Here is a 19172-nt window from a genome sequence, read left to right on the forward strand (position 1 = left end):
TGCACAATGGAGTACTACTCAGCAGCAGAAAATAAAAACCAGAAACAAAACAATGGAATCTTGAAATTCACAGGCAAATAGATGGAACTAGAAAAAAACCATTCTGAGTGAGGTAACCCAGTCATAAAAAGACAAACATGGTATGTACTCACTCATATGTGGATTTTAGACATAGAGTAAAGGATTACCAGCCTACAATCCACACTGCCAGAGAAGCTAGTAAACAAGGAGGACCCTAAGAGAGACATGCATGGTCCCCTGGAGAAGGGGAAAGGGACAAGATCTCCTGAGCAAATTGGGAGCATAGAGGGATGGGAGAGAGAGCTAGGGGAATGAGAAAGGAAGGAGAGGAGGGATGGAGGAGGACATGATGGGTCAGGGAGGTTGAGTTGGGGGAAGAACAGAAGAGAGCAAGATAAGAGATAATATAATAGAGGGAGACATTATAGATTTAAAGAGAAATCAGGCACTAGGGAAATGTCTGGAGATCTACAAAGATGACACCAACTAACAATCTAAGCAGAAGAGGAGAGGATACCTTAAATGCCCTCCCCTGATAATGAGATTGGTGACTAATTTACATGCCATCCTAGAGCCTTCATCCAGCAGCTGGTGGAAGTAGAAGCAGACACCCACAGCTAAACCTTGAACTGAACTAAAATCCAGTTGCAGAGAAGGAGGACTGATGAGCAAAGGGGTCCATACCAGGCTGGTGAAAGCCACAGAAACAGCTGACCTGAACAAGGGAGAGCTCTTGGTCCCTAGACTGATAGCTGGGAAACCAGCATGGGACTGATCCAGAACCCATGAATGTGGGTGTCACTGAGGAGACCTCGGAAATCTATGGGGCCCCTTGTAGTGGATTAGCCCATCCCACATGGAGGGATCCTCTCTGAGCCTAGACACAAGGGGGTTGGCCTAGGCCCTATCCCAAAGGATATGACAAACTCTGAAGGCCCCCTACAGAAGGCCTCACCCTCCCTGGAGAGCAGAAAGGGTATAGGATAGGTAGGGTGTTTGTTGGGTGGGGCAGGGGAGGAGGGGAGGGAGAGGGAACTGGTATTGACATGTAAAATAATCTTTCTAATTCAAAAAAAAATTTAAAAATTTACAAAACAAAAGAAAATAGGATGGTTCTGGACAAGCTGAGAAATTTCTGAAATGGTGATGGGTGTGAGGATACCATATAAGTGCACACTATCCCTTTTGTGTATGGTGAACCATTTCCTCCCTGAAATGTTTACTTTAGAGCCATAATGACAATAAAATAATTATGTACTATGTTTTTAATGTTTTAAGTCATGGTCTCAGGAATTTATTTCAGGTGAGTTCAAAATTAAGCAGATAGTAAAAGGCAAGTATTTAAGAGATTGTTATCTGTGTTTTGTTGGCACTTCATGAAGTATTTATTGTGTGTCTACTTTGAACCAGACACTGCTCTAATCACTTTATGAATAGAAATGCATGATTTTGGGGGTAAACAATTTCATAAAATAGATACTGTTATACTCATCTTACAAAAAAAATATAAGAAAGAAAGAAACAAAAAACTGAGGCATTATGAGTGCTGTAATTTACCTAACCTGAATCCTCTGGGGAGAGGATATACTTATACATTCTCTCATAGACATTACTGACACCACTAACTCTGTAACTACGTTGGCACTTTAGACATCTTGACTTACTCAATGAATCTTACTAACATATCCTTCGTGTTATGTATCAGGGAAGCTCTAAGACATAAGGGAAATGAAGATAAATTAGGCATATATTCTCTTATAAATAAATACACAATCAAAGTGGATGAAGAAAGTAAGAACACAGATAACAATTGGCAAATCACCATGAGGCCATATGAAAATTACCACACACTAAGGAAACACAGATACATACTGGGAATTAGAAATTGATTCACTTGCCCTTGACAAATTTGAAGCTATTGCAAAGGCCACGATTCCTTGTGTTGACCTCAGGTGAATGTGATTAGGGATAAGGGAAGTGCCATGGAGTCATCCAGGGTGCTCTTAAACAAGCAGGCAAGAGGAGGACAAAACGTTGCTCAGCTCTCAAGAGAGTAAGGGTGGTCAGTAGAACTTCACGGAAACTGTATGAAATGGAAAGCAAGTGGTCAACATGGCACACAACACCAATCATTGTATGTGAGATGGGAAAATTAATAAGCCCAAGGTGTCAAGGACGGAGGGCAGAAGGCAGAAGAAATCCATTTACGTCATCTTTCAAAGTTCAAATCAGCGGCAGCTCCTTTCCCCCACTCCATCACGTGGCCTCTTGGAACCTCCAGATCAGAAGCTTCATGTGCCAGGCCACCTATGATATTTTTACAGTCAAGGAAGTTGTTTACAGCTTACATTTCTCTATATTGGTGGCATACATTCTTTTTCTAGCTGATGGCTACAAATTCAGTTGTTTTTTCCTTTTTTTTTGTTTTGTTTTTGTCTTGTCCACCCTTGTGGCAACTTCATTCATGTCAGCTCTTTAACATGGTCAAGGAAGGGATGTGTGGCCTGTCTGCAGGTTTGGGTGCACAAACATCCAAGCTTCTACAGGTCCTTGCTGGTCACTGATATGAGCTGGTGCCCTTTGTTGAGTGGGCATTCTGGCCTTAGTTTACTGTTAATCCAGTCTGCCAGGTGATGGACTAGCTGAAACTCAATTTTAAGTCTTGGGCCAATATGAATTTCAGGGTACAGACACTCTCTGGTCTCAGATCAGTGTGATAGTGATAGGTGAACAGATGAAGGGGAGTTGTCTTTAGTAGTCTCTTATTGAGATTCTGCGTTGGGCACCATGAAATCCTAGGAACCAGCAATGGCCAGGGATAGCTAAGAAATGAATAGTAATGCTCATCTTACCTTCTCCTGTTTCTTTCTTATTCTGTCCAAGTCCCCAGCCTATGGGATAATGCCAGTCACATGCAGAGTGGGTTATTCCTCTGAGTTAGTCTTCACTGAAATGCCCTCATAGACACCCTTCGATCTTCTGGGTGGTTCTAAACCTAGTCAGGTTGATAACAAAATAACTGCCACAGAAGCCAAGCTTACACCATGACCAACCCATGTCTCAGAGATAGTTGTAAATATGACCCAACACAAAACTGTAAAATTACTTAAAACATGACTTTTTTAGGCTGAGCAAGTTAGCATTCCTTTTATCCCAGCGCTTGGGAGGCCAGACTGGTCTACATAGACAGTTCCAGGTTAGTCTTGGAACTACATAGTGAGATTCCGTCTTAAATAAATAAAGATTACTATGTTTTTGTAAGTTGGTTGCATGTTTCCTGCTTATGATCTCTGTGGATGACAATGTTATAATGTCCAAAATTTGAGCATATGAATCTGTTTCTTTCTTCTTTATGAGTGTCTCACTATGTAGCCCTGACTGTCCTGAGCATGCTGTGTTGAACAGGATGGTGTGCAACTTGCAGTGATTTCCTGACATCAGCCTTTCAACATTGAATTGTTAGGAGCATACAACCCACATGCCATTAGAGCTAGATGGACTCGCTCTACATCATAGGAAAGGACCTCAAAGTTCAATTATTTTTCCCAAGAATCTGATAATACATACACATGATATGATATGATATATATTTATATATGTATATATACATATATATGTATATACAAATTGCAAGATCAAAAATAAATTGCCAATTTTACGGGGAGATTTTGAATCAGTAAGCAATGTTGTATCCACTTGCTGTGTGGTGGGATAATAAATCTGTCTTCCAAATTATCAAATAGAAAAGTGCTTGATATATCTTGAATGTGTCCAAAATCACTGAGTTAGAAAGTTAATCTGCAAAGTACAAGTCACAATGACATTTGTCTTCACAAGTAAATGATGTAGCTGTTATCTTAGAGGGTCAGCTGTTGCAAGGGTAGGTTTTTGTAAAGTGAGTCCAGCATGACATCCTTTTTTCTCTTTGTCCATGTTACCAGGTAGCACGAGGCTCTTTGTATATGTCGGTACCGATGTTCTTAGATTACCAACTTTCAGTAGGTTTCTTCCTTATGAATTGTGTAGCTATGACATTCTTTTATAGCAACATGAAATGCATTGAGTCAGGAGAGCAATGTTCAGTGCAATTAAGTTACTATTTCAAGTCCTACATTCATTCCCAAGAGCTTTGAAAAGTACTGTGTGTGTGTGGAGGGGTGTGTGTGTGTGTCAGTGGTAGGGTACTTGCCTGGCAAAAAAAGATACAGGTATTAGTTATTTTTATTACTGTGATAAAATATCATGTCCAAAAGTGACCTATGGAAGAGACAGTTTAATTTGGCTTAATAAGGTTGCAGAGGAAGAGTCTAATAGAACAGAGGTGTGACAGCAGTGGGCTGGAGAAGGAAGCCGAGCAATCATATCTTCAATCACAAGCAAAGAGGGGAAGCTGGAAGTGGGGTGAGGCTATAAACTCTCAAACCCCACCCAAAATGACATTTGGCCTACAGCAAAGCTCCATCCATGTCTTAAAAGTTCCCTAACCTCCCCAAACAGAGCTACCAACTGGGAACCAGGTGTTCAAAGACGTGATAAGCCTATGGGAGTCACGTCTCATTCAATCCTCCACAATATGTTTGAAAGCAAAGTTCAAAACCTCATTCATTAATTCTATTGTATTGTATGTTGAGCTTCCCTATGAAATGCCAAACATAAGCAAAATGCTGTTGCGAACATCGATTTGACATTTTCATATAGGTCACAAAATATTTCAGCATTTTCTCAGGTTTCCAAAAGTTTCTAGAGTAACAAACAAACCTTTAATATAATGATGTATTTCAAATGATGAGACAAATTATTTATATGGCCTTAATGCCATAGTCAGTGTTGCTAAACTATAATTTTGGACATTATAAATAAGAAGTGACCACAATCTATACCTTTAAATGTCAGAGCCTGGTACTATTAGTACTTATGTTGGTTTATTTGTTAGTTACTGTAATAACATATTACAAAAAACATAACTCAGAAGAAAAAGAGATGAATTGCTCACAATTCCAGGTGAGAGTCCATCATAGTAGGGAAGACATTGGGCAAGAGCCTGAGACAACTGATCACACCACACTCGCAGTAAAGAAGCAGAATGGAATGAAATGATGGAAGCAAGCTATACTCAGCTCACTTTCTTCTTATGTAACTCATGACCCATCCCCAGGGAATAGTGTCACCTAAAAGGCTGGATCTTTCCACAACAGTTAATTAATAAAACCCTTCACATACATGAATAGTCTTTCATTGAGATTTTCCTCCTAGGTTATTATAGATTTCTGTCAGGTGGTCAACTGCAGCCTTCCTGTGTGATTCTGCAGTTCGTTTGCTGTAAAGAACATGTCCCATGTGATGCCTCCTGGGAGTCATTCATCCAAGGAGCTCTTCGGGGATTCTTCCAGGTTGCAGCTTGTGTCTTTCACCTTCTACTCCATTGCATCTTTTGATGAGCCATTATACATCTCACCTATGGGGACTACAAGTTGAATTCCATGAGGCTTTGCATTGAATCTTCAAACCTGCTATGGTCTTAGGGACCACAAAAGATATTTTCAGAATTTTAGCATTTATTAAAATGTATTTTTATTAGGATATGCTGATTGTACACAATACTGTGGTTCATTAGGCATTGTTACACGGTGTACAGTCATTTCAATCATGTTCATTCCTGTCATCCTCTCTTCTTTTGTGGGTCTTTTCTCCTTTCGTGGGTCTCCCTCCTCCTGCCAACAAAACCTCCCTTCTATATTTAAAGATTTCCCCCTCTTTCCTTTATTTGATGATGAGATTAATTAGGGCTGTTACAGGAGCATGGGTCAGGATTTGCTGAGAGGAGTATGAATACCTTGCCAGGAACCACACCACTGGATAAAATCTCTCTCCCTCCTCCATCAACTATTTAGTGTGAATAATTCCGAGGGAGCCTTGGAGCCCCATGAACTCCTCTCCACTCCATGACAGGATGTCCACTGGCACATTCTTATGTAGCTCCTCTGTTGTTAATCACAGTTGCTATCAGTTCAAGAGTGCAACAACCATGTCATGTCTGGAAGTCAGTGATGCACAGAATTTCCCTCCACTACCATTGGTTCTATATCCACTATGCCTGCTTTGTGAGATATTTCGTGACATTATGGTGGGGGTAATACATCTGTCCCATTTATGGATGAACATCCAAAAGTCACTCATTCTCCCTACTATGGCCTGAAGTTATAGTGATGACAACAAAAGGAAGCTTGCCAAACAGAGTATTATAACTGACCAAGGCTGACAGCAACACTCTTCTTTGGACATAGTGTGATTACTTAGAAGGAATTTTGATAGGCACTTCATGTCCATTTAACAAAACAACAGCAGAGACTTCCCCAAAAGGGCCTGCAACTTCTCTAGCCATAGACTTTAAACTGGACCTATAGTACTAGACATGAATTCTTTCCTGTAAAATTGGCCTAAGATCCAATCAGGACATTGGCTATTCCCCCAAAGACAATCCACTAATGCACCACTAATATGCCATTAAGGTTCATTTTGCCTCACCAAACAGCAGTATTGTATCTAGGGTCCACAGCTGGGTGAGTTTCCCTCCTTCCACAGCCTACACAGCACCTTCTAGCACCAGGAGAGCAGGGAGGAAATTTCAGGGCCAGTTCCAGATGATATCTCTGTTCTTTAATCAGGACATGTAGTGTCTTTAACAATCCAGCTCTTGTGAACAAGTAACACCAAGTGTATTTTAGCATTTTAAAAACAAACAAAAACCACATTAAAAAGGAGTTGAAGAATGCCATTTCTGTGTATTCATAGGGTTTTTTTTCTATCACTAAGATTGATTGAATTTTATGTCATCATTTTGATTAACAAATAGATCAGAGTTTCTTCCTCCAGGGTTACAATGGTGGCATCCCCATCACAAAAATATTATACGGCATCAGTGGTGTGTGAATTAAGTACAAACACTGAAGTAGAAAAGTGAACACGCAAGCTTTCAGGGGCAGCCCTCTCATGTGAATAGCATAAATTTAATCCAAATAAGGTTGAGATTGGCCCTTTGGAACTATCCAGCCCAGAGGGAGGGAAAATGAAGCTGGGCTGGTAAATGTGTAGCAGCTGGTACGCTTCTGCTGCCAGCTCTTATTTTAGATCACTCGCTCACACTCCTGGCTCTCTGACATCTAGCTTGGAATCTCAAAGAACCTTCCGAGGGGATTTTTAAGACTCCATTTCTTTTTCATTTTCTTGGGCTCATTAAGTTGGTAAATGTGAAGGGAGGTGTGATTTAAAAGAACTGAGGGTAGGGATACTGATGAATAACAAATAAGAAAGGCGGGCATCTGTGACTCGTGGTGGAGTGGGTTTTAAGCCCATACCCTGCCATTGCCAGTTAAACTATTGTGAAAACATGCCATTGACTAATTGAATGCTGGCTTACTTAGAAGGAAAGTCTGAAAACCAATTAAGTGAATCCAAAGTGGTTAGAGTCTCCAAGCTGTCTCTAAGTACCTATTTATAAATATGTTGAGGCCTGGGATACATTATTAAATTCTTAGTAACAAATTTCAAAATCCTAAGATTTTGATATTTCACTGATGGAAATAAAGTGCATTACAGATTTTACTATAATAGAAAATATAAATTATCAATAAAACAGGTTGTGTTTTGCAAATGGCTCCCTCTGTCACAAGTAACATGAAGTCTTCCAGTCTTCCAGTCACAAGTCTCTGTTCCAACTATGCTGAAAGTTCCTTATTAGAGTGATGGGGGAGGTCCTTCTGTACATATGTTTTTCTTATTGGTTAATGGATAAAACACTGCTTGGCCAATAGAGGCAGGGACTAGGTGATGGGGAGAATTCTGGGAAAGGTAGGCAGAGAGAGACGGTGAAGAGATGCCATGGAAGGACCAGGAGGATAGGATGCACGAGGTGTTCTCCAGTAAGTTAAGGCCATGTAGAAATACATAGATTACTAGTTAATAATTAAGACAGAGTTAGTCAATAGGAAGCCCTAGTCATTGGCCAACACTTTTATAACTAATATAGCATACATGTGTTTATTTGGGGCAGAAACAGCTATGGGACCTGGTAGGACAAGAGAACCTCAAGCAACACTGGGGTATCAGTAGGCTGTCTATGTACACTGGCTTGAATGTGAGTGAGAAAGTTGTTGTCAAGTTTAGTACAACACACTTCATCTTTATTTTTAGTGCTGTTGAGTATTGTGTAGATTATAAGTACTTATTTTTTCAACCTTTTCCTGTGCTGGATAACATTATGTGACAATTCAGCTGGACTAAGTATATTGAATATTGGTTGTAGCAGCTTGTCAGAGCACCTTCCAGAATGCGATTGAAGTTCAGACAAGGATGGGTCAGTGGTAGGTGGTACCATACCTTGACTGGGACTGCTTAGATGTTACCATCCTTGACCCTCTATTTATTTATTCATATTTATTTTTTCAGACAATATATTTTGGTTATGTCCTTTCCCCTTCTCCAACTCCTCCTGAATCCCCCTCCACCCTTGGCCCTGTGTTTAAACTCTAGTATAACTTCAAGACTGGAAGACAGATGGGGTTTTTGTTGGAGCTCTTTGTTCCTCTTCCCAGTGTAACCATAATGAATAAATTTCCTTTTCCTGAGTTTTGCTATTAACTTGGCTTATTTAATTAGCCTATTGAGGGAAGGTGGCTGAACCTGGCTTGGGACACAAGCTGTGACCCCCATATTTAATAACACTTCTATTCCACCATGACTGATCTTCAAGGTTGACAACAGTAAAGACCTCATTTAATTGGATTTTGAGTCAGTGACCTCTGATAATATTAATTAAATAAAGATTTCAACCTGACTTGGAGTTCAACAGCATTACCCAGAGTCCTTGGAAGTCACTTGGGCTCCATTACAAAAGAGCAAACCCATGGCGGCATTGGGGTTAGAAGTTGTGCTTCATGAAGAACTGAAGGCAGCATTATTAGGAATGAAGCAAAACACACAGAGACATTGGTCCTTTCATCTCAGGCTAGCCGGCATCCTCTGATGATCAGGAAGATACATTTTTATTGGAAATTTTTTCATGCTTGAAAGATACTTTGTATACTGTAATATCTGAGACAGCACTAATATTATCAAAGGAGGTTTTTACTGAATTTTACTTTTGCAGTATTATAATAATGAAAATGATATTAAAGGGCAAAGTACTACTGGTATCTATAAAATGAGGTATTAAGAAGCAAACAGGTCATCTTCACAAGATGAATGAAGATGAATTGGTTTTGAAATAGTTGCTGAATCGGACATGATTACACGTGCTTATTATCCCAAGAATATTTTTAAGAAAGATAGATTAATATCATGTTCCAAATCCATCACTTTCAAAGACTTAGTGAAATACTGCAGTTGTCTGTCAATGCCTGTAATTACTTCTTCACAACTCTAAAATTTAAAAAAGTCTATAAAAAACAAATAATTTTCACAAGTTTGTAACAAACACACTTGGTAACAAAATCTAATCTGAGTTTATGAGGTCATTATATCTTTGCTGTTGTTTTCAAGACAAGGGTTCTCCGTGTAATAGCCCTAGCTGTCTTGGACCCCCCTTTATTCCTGCCCCCACTCTCTAACAGGCTGGCCTCAAACTCACAGAGATCTGCCTGCTTCTGCCTCCTGAGTGTTGGGAATAAAGGCGTGTGCCGCACCCATGCTGAGGCCATTGTATCTTTATTTGTATTAAGTATGAATATCTGTATTATATATATAGTGTATTTTATTGGGGGGGGGCTGATGTAGGCCATGTGGGAATATTATTAAACAATGCGCTGATCACAGATGAACACATTCTAAAATTCATTTAAAACTCTGAATTTTACTCTAGATTTTTATCTTACATATTTATTATTTGTTCATTGGGAGGGGCATGTGTGTCAGAGTGGGTCTGTGCTTGTACATGTGTATGCCCAGGTGTATACATATGTGTGGAGATCATAGGTTGACTGATGCTGGCTGTCTTCTTCAACCTCATGCCATCTTGTTCTTCCAGATGGTGTTTCTCACTGAAGCTGGAGCTCGCCAATCTGGCTAGGCTGACCAGTTCTGAGGATGCCCCTATCTCTGACTCCCTAGTGCAGCAATTATAAACAAATGGCTCTAGCCCAGGTTTTTAGTATCAGTTTGGGAATTCACACAATTCAGCTCAGGTCCTTGTCCTTGGGTAGCAAGCACTCTACCTATTGAACCATCTCCCCAGCCTGCACTGTAGAGTTTTAGAGGAGAGATTGTGAGGTCATTTTCTTGTATTTGTTTGTATGTCTGAGGCATACACAGATAATTAAGTAAGCCCCAGTCATCTGTACTCTAATGGGGTCCAGAGAAGGCAAACAATAATTAAATGACTAACGTTGACTTGGGGTGACAAATGTTCCTAACATGGTCTTCACTGTATTTCTGAATTATGGAGAAGGGAGTTACTGATTGCCTGAGGAAAAGGTAGAAAAGGCTTGAGGAGTAAGGGATTTTTGAGAAAGAAAGTTTACCAGGTGATGAGAGGAAAAGACTATCCAGTCCCAGTACTATTCAAACTCAAAGCTAAAAGGAAGGAATTCATGATGGGTAATTAAGTAACTTGATGCACTGTTCCTCTCGCCAGCATCCAGACTCTTCTCAGTAGTATTGATTTGTAAGGATCAACATTAACAGGCATTCCACAGGAAAACAGCCTGTCATTGTGTTGAAGCTTTGGACAGTACCATTTGCAGATTTAATGTAGATTTAATTTAACCCCTGCACCTGGACTACCTTCAAGAAACTGCTCTCAATCAAACACCAAGCATCCTGTCTCACAAGGCAGATCCTTGGACAGGAAGACAGTGAGACAATGAGTGTGCACGAACCCATAAAATCCTTTAGGAACATAAATAAGCGTTTTCCCTCCTGTAAGTATGTTCCATACCCTGCTCTGGCAGACTGTTGAGAGCTCTGGTTAGGACTAACGGTGCTAAAGTTCAAGCTGGCATTTTCAAATACCTCTAAGAAATGCTAACAATGGAGATATGATCTGGTTTCCTTCAAGGAAGGATGATGGCAATGTGATTTGGGTCAATAATACAAAAGGAAAAGATTACAAGCAAAAAGAAGCCCTGCTCTCATTTCCATTCTGCTAAGCTTTTGCCGGGGAAATTTTAACATTGTTATCAATGACTTCCTTAATTTTCCAGATGAGTCCTGGTTCACTTTGCATCCTGGCTGGCACAAATTTTCAATCTCTGTACAATAATTTGGAATGTACATAAAAAACAAAGAGCCAAATAGACACTTGGTGTTGATCAGAGATAGCCTAATGCTTTTGTGACCTACCTTGTGTAAATGAGACATCACTCAATTTAATCAACAAGCTATGTTAACTTTGAAAGGAAGAAGTGATATGGAATAGAAGTGATATGGATAGTTAATCTGGACTCACTTATTGGGAATCCCGCATGATTCAAGCATAAAACTATGGAGGATGGAGTGCAAGGATTCTGAGATATCTTTCACATGTAAACATGCATGGTATATTTTAGTCTAAATTTCACTTCCACTGTAGGTAATGCTAACCGGCTTACTTTACCTGAAAGCTTTATTCTTTATGTAGTTTTTGATAAAACAATAATAGCCAAAGTTAAATAAAAAATACTTTTAGTGTAGATGACCCATATTACCTATCTAACTGTATAATTTCTGCAGAGGCTTTATGCTAGATTCACCTACCAAACAGTAGTCAAAGTGGATATTATATATAAAAAGAACTACTGTATCTGATAAGCACTTAGATTTTAAATCTGGTAAACCTATACATTTCATACCTTATTGAGAAACTATCATAATGATCTTAAAAGTCTTTGGTAATAGTTCACTTGCCACGAAGCTATCACTCTTGACAAAGTTTTTCGAGAAATGAACAGGCATTGGAATTTGTGTCAGAGTCCATTGCAAGATATTATTGGACAGAGACTAGGTAAGTCTAACTGGGAACTGTCGACACTACCGCCTACTTAAATCATTTCCACTTTTAATGAACAATGTGATTTCTTTGTTATTCATTCCCACTCCCAAGTGCAACTGCAGTTCACCAAACCCTGTGATGTTAGATTATCTTCCAAATTATTAAGATATTTGTCATGTGCTTGGAAGTGCTTTAAATGTCTATTTACTGAACTCTCACCACCTTCGGAGATAGGTACAATGACCGCCTTCATTTCACATATGAGGAAACTCAAAGCATGACGGTTCAGTAACTTGTGCTGGCACACGTATCTAGAAATATGTTGAGCTGGGAACCGAGTGGAGAATAACATCATGAAATTACAGAGCCATTAGTATGCATTGCTATGGGGCTTATAGGCTTATCGTTTGTGGAAACTGGAAAATTAGTTTAAAAATGTATTCTTCCAAATGAATTGTGAGGATACCTTTCCATGCGTCATCATGTTAGTTTATGGAAATGCTTTGGTAGGTTAATTTGCCAAGTGACTTTCCCCTTCTCTACTTACTTTGTAGTTGTAGTTGACTAAGTATGCTGAGTCATATCAGTGGGTCCTTAGACAAAATAATCTTTGTCTGTAAATAAGTAAAATAGTAGAAATGTGTGCATATGGAAACACAGTGAACTGAGTTTTTATCACACATCCCAAATTGCCTTTTCCCCCTCCTAACTGTGTTTCTACAAGGTTTCTAGATAATGTTTTCAGATGCATGTCACTATTTTCTTAATTGTTTCTTGAATACTTTGCAAATCTTAACTTTCAGGTTGTGATACCCTTTTAATGTTGCAATAAATAAATAAATAAATAAATAAATAAAACTGCCCTCCAGGCAAAATCAGCCACATTCACATCATTTACCCACCTATAGGCAACGGGCATACTTGAGTGGTGAATGAGAATCTCTGTTTAAATCTGGAAATATCTGTATATCTGTCTCATTTCATTGATAATCTTATAAACAATGAGGAAAACCAGAACTGCATTGGTGTGTTCTGACTGTGAATGTTTTGAGCTGGCTGGAGTTTTTTTTGTTGTTGTTGTTGTTTTCAATTTTCAAGATGCCTTTTATTTAAAAGTCTTACAGAAATATCTCTAATGGTTAGAAAGTGTGGACGATGCACCCTGATACCCAGGCTCAAATACAAATGCCAGTAATTATTAAAGAGCCCTGTTAATCACTATCCTAAGAAAATGCTGGACAACAACTATGTAATGAGAGATCTTACTACATGCCTGCTTACGTGAGTGTATGGGATTTTGGTCTGGGGTCAGGGACAGGCTTGCTCTCTCGGAGTTCTGGTCCGGTCGCAGAGGGCAGCTGAGATTGGATGCTCTGAATGCTGACCTGGGGTTATTGGTTTCTCATACAAGTGATTTCTCCCCAATAAAATTAACCTACATCATCCCAGTCCCACAACTATTTTCCAATTAGACATCAGGGTAGCTTAAGCGTATTTAGGATATAAATGGACACCTTCAATGTTTCCCATTAAGACTATCTTATTTTGAGAACTCTGAATATGTTAAAAATAAACAAGCGCATTTTGTAGCTGTACTCATCTACAAAAGAACAAACCTCTAAGGTAGTATAGCCAACCTCCAAAACAAGAGCCAATTATACTCAAAGACAGCAATGCTTGTCGGGCACCTCACCACCCTTCCCACGCCCAGGCAGACATTACTCATTGAGCATGCCCAGAGGCAGCCTTAGACTTTTCTTTCATAGTGTTCTAGAAAGCGGCACTCAGGCACTCAGGGACCACAAATGGAGAAAAACAATCCATTCTGAATGAATTAAAACAGATTAAATGTGATCGTGTATCATCCATGAGTCTCATGTGTGTGTGTGTATGTGTGTGTGTGTGTGTGTGTGTGTGTGTGTGTGTGTGTGTGTGTGTGTGTGTGTGTGTGTGTGTGTAGAGCCTAAACAGACCCTCTCTTAACAAATTAAAGGAAATGAGCCCTTGTTTTGCAACAAAGAAAACATAAAATACCACCCAAAGTTGTTTACCTGACTTCTTCTTCTACGTTCCTTTGGGTGTTGGAAACAGAGAAAGCGTTTCTGACTATGAAACAATGAGTTTTGGAAAGGGAAGTTAGCAACAATCAAAGTCTCAGGAATCCCCTTCCACAGGAACCTTGGCCTTGCAGCTGAAGGGCTGGGCAATTCCAAAGAAGTCTGCTGCCGTGTTTCCTAGGCTGGGGGAGCACACCCTGACCCAGAGGGTGCTCTCTTGTGGAAGGCCAGCCCTAGTTAAGAATAGAAACAAACTGTGTGGTCAGAAGGCTGCAAATGAATTCCTCATGGATGTTCTCTTGCAGTTTTCCTGATGCCTTCCTTCTCTCTGTCATTTCCTTATCCCTGACTGTAAGCATCAGTGGTGGCTGCAGTAGCAACAGAAATTGAAAACAGCATAATTTGATAATTCCTTTTTTGGTAGGCATGTGGGAAGAATAGGATAGATCCCTGAAATAAATAAATAAATAAATAAATAAATAAATAAATAAGATAGGGCGTGATTTCTACTAGACTACTTAACAGGACAAACAAATTGCAGATTTTTATTTTATTTTTAGGGGCATGCCAACAGGCAGTATGTATAACTCATGTCTTACAGAATGACCATCATTTTCTTGGTCTCTAAAAACTTGAGAAGTAGAGTTCAGCTAAAATCTCCCCAACTCATTTAAAAAGGATGTGAACATTTCTACTAAGGAAATACTAAGAGTAAAAACTATCAGATGTTAAGGGGAGCTTTCACAGGGAACAAAAGTGATCAGCTATGAAAGTTGACAGACAAAAAGCATGGCTTTCTTCACACTGGCCAAGATCAATTAGAAAACATGATCATAACAGGCCAGTCATTCACAACAGCACATGCATGGGTATAGCTAGGCACAAACACAAAACCAGCTAAGCTTTAACAGAAGGGCATTATAAAACTAGTTTGAAAGTTTGATTCTTGCACAGTGTTTCATGACTATTAAAAAAAATCAAACATGAGCATTCAATACTATCCTGCCTGGAGGCACCACACACAGAGGCTTCCTGGAGGATGTGAGAATCACAAGCTAGCCTGCTGCTGACTTGGTTTGGATCTTACATTGGTTCTTGACCTTGGGCTATACTACCAATGTTTCTCTTCTGAGAGGAAGTTCTTTAAGGATATCCAGGTCCTTTTTATACCAAAATTGAATCTTAGATATGACATAATGTAACTCTCATTCTCTGTGTGGAACCCCAATTTCTAAAGGCAACTCAGTATTTCTCAAGCCTGAGTCATGTCCTCTCACCCAGAATTCTGGAAAATCATTACCACTGGAAACCCAAATAAAGTAGTAAAGTAGTAACATGTCCCCATTTCTAAAACAGTAATCTAAAAAGAAAGGGCAATTTCATTTGCAAATTAAATTAATAAGTAATTTACATATTCCCAGAAGTTAATGCTCTTTCCATCTATTAGTCCAGAAAAAATAGTGATTTCCAATGACAATTCAACTCTGTTTTTAGTGTTAAATTTTATTTATGTGGATTTATTGTGTGTGTGTGTGTGTGTGTGTGTGTGTGTGTGTGTGTGTATCTATGGAGGCCAGAATAGGGCAGCAGGTCCCCTGGAGCTGGAGTTACTGGCAGTTGTGAGCTGCCTGATGTGTGTGCTCTAAACAGAACTCAGATTCTCTGGACAAGCAAGCATTCTTAACTGCTGAGCCATCTCTCCAGCCCTGATACTTCAATGCTCTACATGGGGATTTTTAAACACACATGTTACTTTGTATTGTCTTCATTAACTCTGCCCAGACCTGTGGAGGGGTAGTTGGCTTATCAACATTAATTAAATTAATCTATTTGGACAGCATTGGTAGTATTAGTGTACTTCACATCATGAATATTCTGTTTGTGGTTCCTGTGTGGACCCTTCAAGCAGCTCACCAGTCTTCCTGAATATTGGCAAAGGAAAATTAGAAATCTTCCCTTTTACATTGACAATACTAGTTCTAGAACAAACTGCTCTAAGAATAGTGTGCTAAATTCCTTCACTCAGAGCCCTTGTGGTTAGAATTTGCACAGGCTACTTTTGTGTACTCACAAGTGTAACCTTCTAAATAGACCATTTCCCTCCTTTAGAACCCAGCTGTCCTGTTCCCTATTCTGCAAGGGACTGCTGTACACACATAAATGGGCTGTATGAAATGCGCTCGGACTTGTGACTGTCTCATTTAGTCCTGTATTAATTGCACATGATATAAAGACTTTTAGTATATGAGTAGTGACTCCTTTCTGTGGCTCCAAGGTGGGGCCCACATTCCACTGTTCTTCCTGGGTTGGCGAGCTGTGGGTCACCATTTAAAGCCCAATCTCTTGAGACATAGATTAGAAAATCGCCTGTTAGAAGACTTCACCATCAGCCAGATATCAACAGAACTCACTCAAGAATGAGAATCTTTGATTCTAGGCCCCAAGATAATTTTGTAACTTAAAGAAACATGGTTTTCTGTTAAATTTTAAGAAAGATTTATTTTTATTTTTTGCATATGAAAATTTTGCCCGCAGTGCACAGCATTATGAAGTGCCCTTGGAAACTAGAAGGAATTGTCACATCCCCTGGAAGTAGAGTTGCAGATGTAAGCCAAGTTGCCATGTGGGTGCTGAGAACTGAACTCAGGGCCTCTGAAGGGCAGCCAGTGTTCTTAACCACTGACCCATCTCTCCAGCTCCCATTTTGTAAAATTTAATGTGAAAATGGAAGTCACTACTTTGCTGCAAAATGTTGGTTCCTTTATGAGTTCTTTAATGTTGGTCTATTTTCATGTTTAAGATACAAGGAAATGATCCTGTTGGCTGCCAGGGAAAGAGGAAGCAGAGAGGAAGAAGCCAGAGCTAGATTGAGCACCATCATCTATAGTGCTATTCATTTGATATGCTGGCTGTTGGACCCAGGGAAAGACACCTTCTGTTTATGCCTCCAAACCTTGCTTTTATCTCTAGATAAAAGTGTACAGGGGAAGTTGCCAAAATTAGTCCACCTTTTGGGTCCAGGCCATGTTTAAACTTAGATGTAAAAGAGATCAAAGAGTTTCCATTCTAATTCAAATAGCAGCCTCCCAGCAGTGCGCTGGGGGCAGCATAAATCCTCAGAATCCTCTCTCTGCACATCTCAAAGATGCTTTCTAGGCTGCGAGACACAAAAGAAGCTGCCTGTGTGTCTACTTCTGAAATGACTGCCTGCCTTCCTGCACCTGGTGGAGAAATGTATGCTTGGACTTCTGCTGATAACCTCCTGGGAAACTCCCAGCTCTTTCTGAAGGCAAGCTGGGGGTGCTTCGAACAAGCTGTTTCTCTCCTTGCCCTGGTACCAGCAAAGAGGATCCTGTTTCCCGTGTTTATTGTAGATGGAGTCAAACTATTGAAGGTTTTTCTTAACAGGATGGGAAAATTGCCACTCTTTTTTTATTTTATTATTGTATGTTATTTGTGTGTCTGAACATATGCATGTGTGGAGGCCGAAGGTTGACATCAGATAGCCTCTTTCATCCTTTTCCAACTTATCTTCTAGAAAAGCCTCCCACTGAACCTGGGGTAACCCATTTGACTAAACTGGCAGAACTAAGAGCCACAGGATTGCATCCCCAGTGCTGCGGTTGTAGGCAATTGCTACCACACTAGAATTTTACGTGGGACTGGGAATCTGAACTCAGGTCCTCAGGCTCACATAGCAAACACATTACTGACCGAGTCATCTCTCCATTCCTTTTAAATTGATCTTTATGTGTTGTAGTCAGGCTCTGAGCTTTGTAGAACTTCATAACATTGTTCCTGGGGATGAAATAGGAGTAGTCAGCAAACCCTTGGTCTCTGAGCATGAATAGGGTCATCGGAGTTTTTATTATCCCAAACAGAACACTTTTGTGAGCAGTAACCTATTTTGTAATTGAACCTGAACAACCGGGCTAAGCTGAGACTGTTTTAGCAAATCTGATTGTATAGCCAATCCTGCATAGGGGACTGGGTAATTGCTGGCACTTAGACACTGGTCTATTGCTTTTCTCTTGCACGTGGTTGGGCATGTTCTAGTCACTCCCTTAGGTTATTACAGATGACCATTCTCTGCTCGTGACAGCAACCTAGCAGCAAGAGGAAAAGAAAAAAAGAAAAAGGATTGGCTAAAAAATTTCCGGATGACTCAGAACACAGACCCTTTGTTAAATAATACAGCCCCAGAATAGATTTTGTAGCAAAGAAAATGGTCTGTACAAAGTCCTTAAAGAAGTCTTTCAATGGATTTTTTTTTAAGGATGCCACTACCCCACTATTTACAAAGACAGTCTTGAAGGGGGAGCAGTAACCCTTCAGGCCGTTTCTAGCAAAGAGATGGACATTCAGTACCCAGGACACAAAATCACTGTTGTAGCCACACTGCACTGTTCCATGTGTGTGACTTATTTTTGCCTTCGAACTGCAGCCGCATGGCTGGGCTTCCTTTCCGTTTGTTTTACCACTTCCCTTCTAAATATTTTGCATCATCTGGGAGACTTTGCCAAGCCTTGGTCTGCTCGCTGGAGGACCACATTCCTCTGATCTGTGGCATTAGGTTGTTGCTATGGCAAAGGCTATTTACCACTGGGGAACACTTCTCAGGACGGGCAATTCCAACCTTTCTTCCTCTCCTCCACATACTCGGATATTCTGACACCCACCCGAGCCCAGATAGGGCTTTCTCTAATCATAAACTACATTCCTGGAACATGAACTTTATTTTTGATAGGGAACTATTTGGCTCTGTTTATTTCTTTCAAACTGGGCAGTGCCTGCTTGAGTGTTATGACTAATCCACTTGTCAGGACTGGGATCTCCTAACAGTTCTTTCCTCCAGGTGAATCATATCACTCAAACCTGCGAGGCAAAAATGCCACAGAGGCCAAAAGGTGACCCCGTGGTTAACAAAGCACAGCCGCTCGGTGGAGGCCTCTGAGGACCATAAGGAAAGGAGAAAGACATGTCTGTCCCCCTTCTCACGTTCCTACAGAGGAATTGGCCTGGCAAGAGATAAGGGCTTAGGGGTGACGCCCTGATTATGCCTACATTTTTACTGTTAAATGTGGACATTGACTTCATCAAATTAATAAGAGCAGGAAACAGTTTTTGTTTTC

General features: G+C 40.1%; 1 long non-coding RNA gene across 1 annotated transcript in view; it reads right to left on the minus strand.

Moving 5' to 3' along the window:
* Positions 1-1023: 1023 nt before the first annotated feature.
* LOC103160985 overlaps positions 1024-19172 on the minus strand; it is a 50806-nt gene continuing 32657 nt past the window's right edge. Inside the window, exon 3 of the long non-coding RNA XR_003479984.2 lies at positions 1024-5485. This is a non-coding gene — a long non-coding RNA (uncharacterized LOC103160985). The remainder of the gene's footprint in view (positions 5486-19172) is intronic.

The sequence above is a fragment of the Cricetulus griseus genome (assembly GCF_003668045.3).
Source record: "Cricetulus griseus strain 17A/GY chromosome 1 unlocalized genomic scaffold, alternate assembly CriGri-PICRH-1.0 chr1_0, whole genome shotgun sequence".
Lineage (NCBI taxonomy): Eukaryota > Metazoa > Chordata > Mammalia > Rodentia > Cricetidae > Cricetulus > Cricetulus griseus.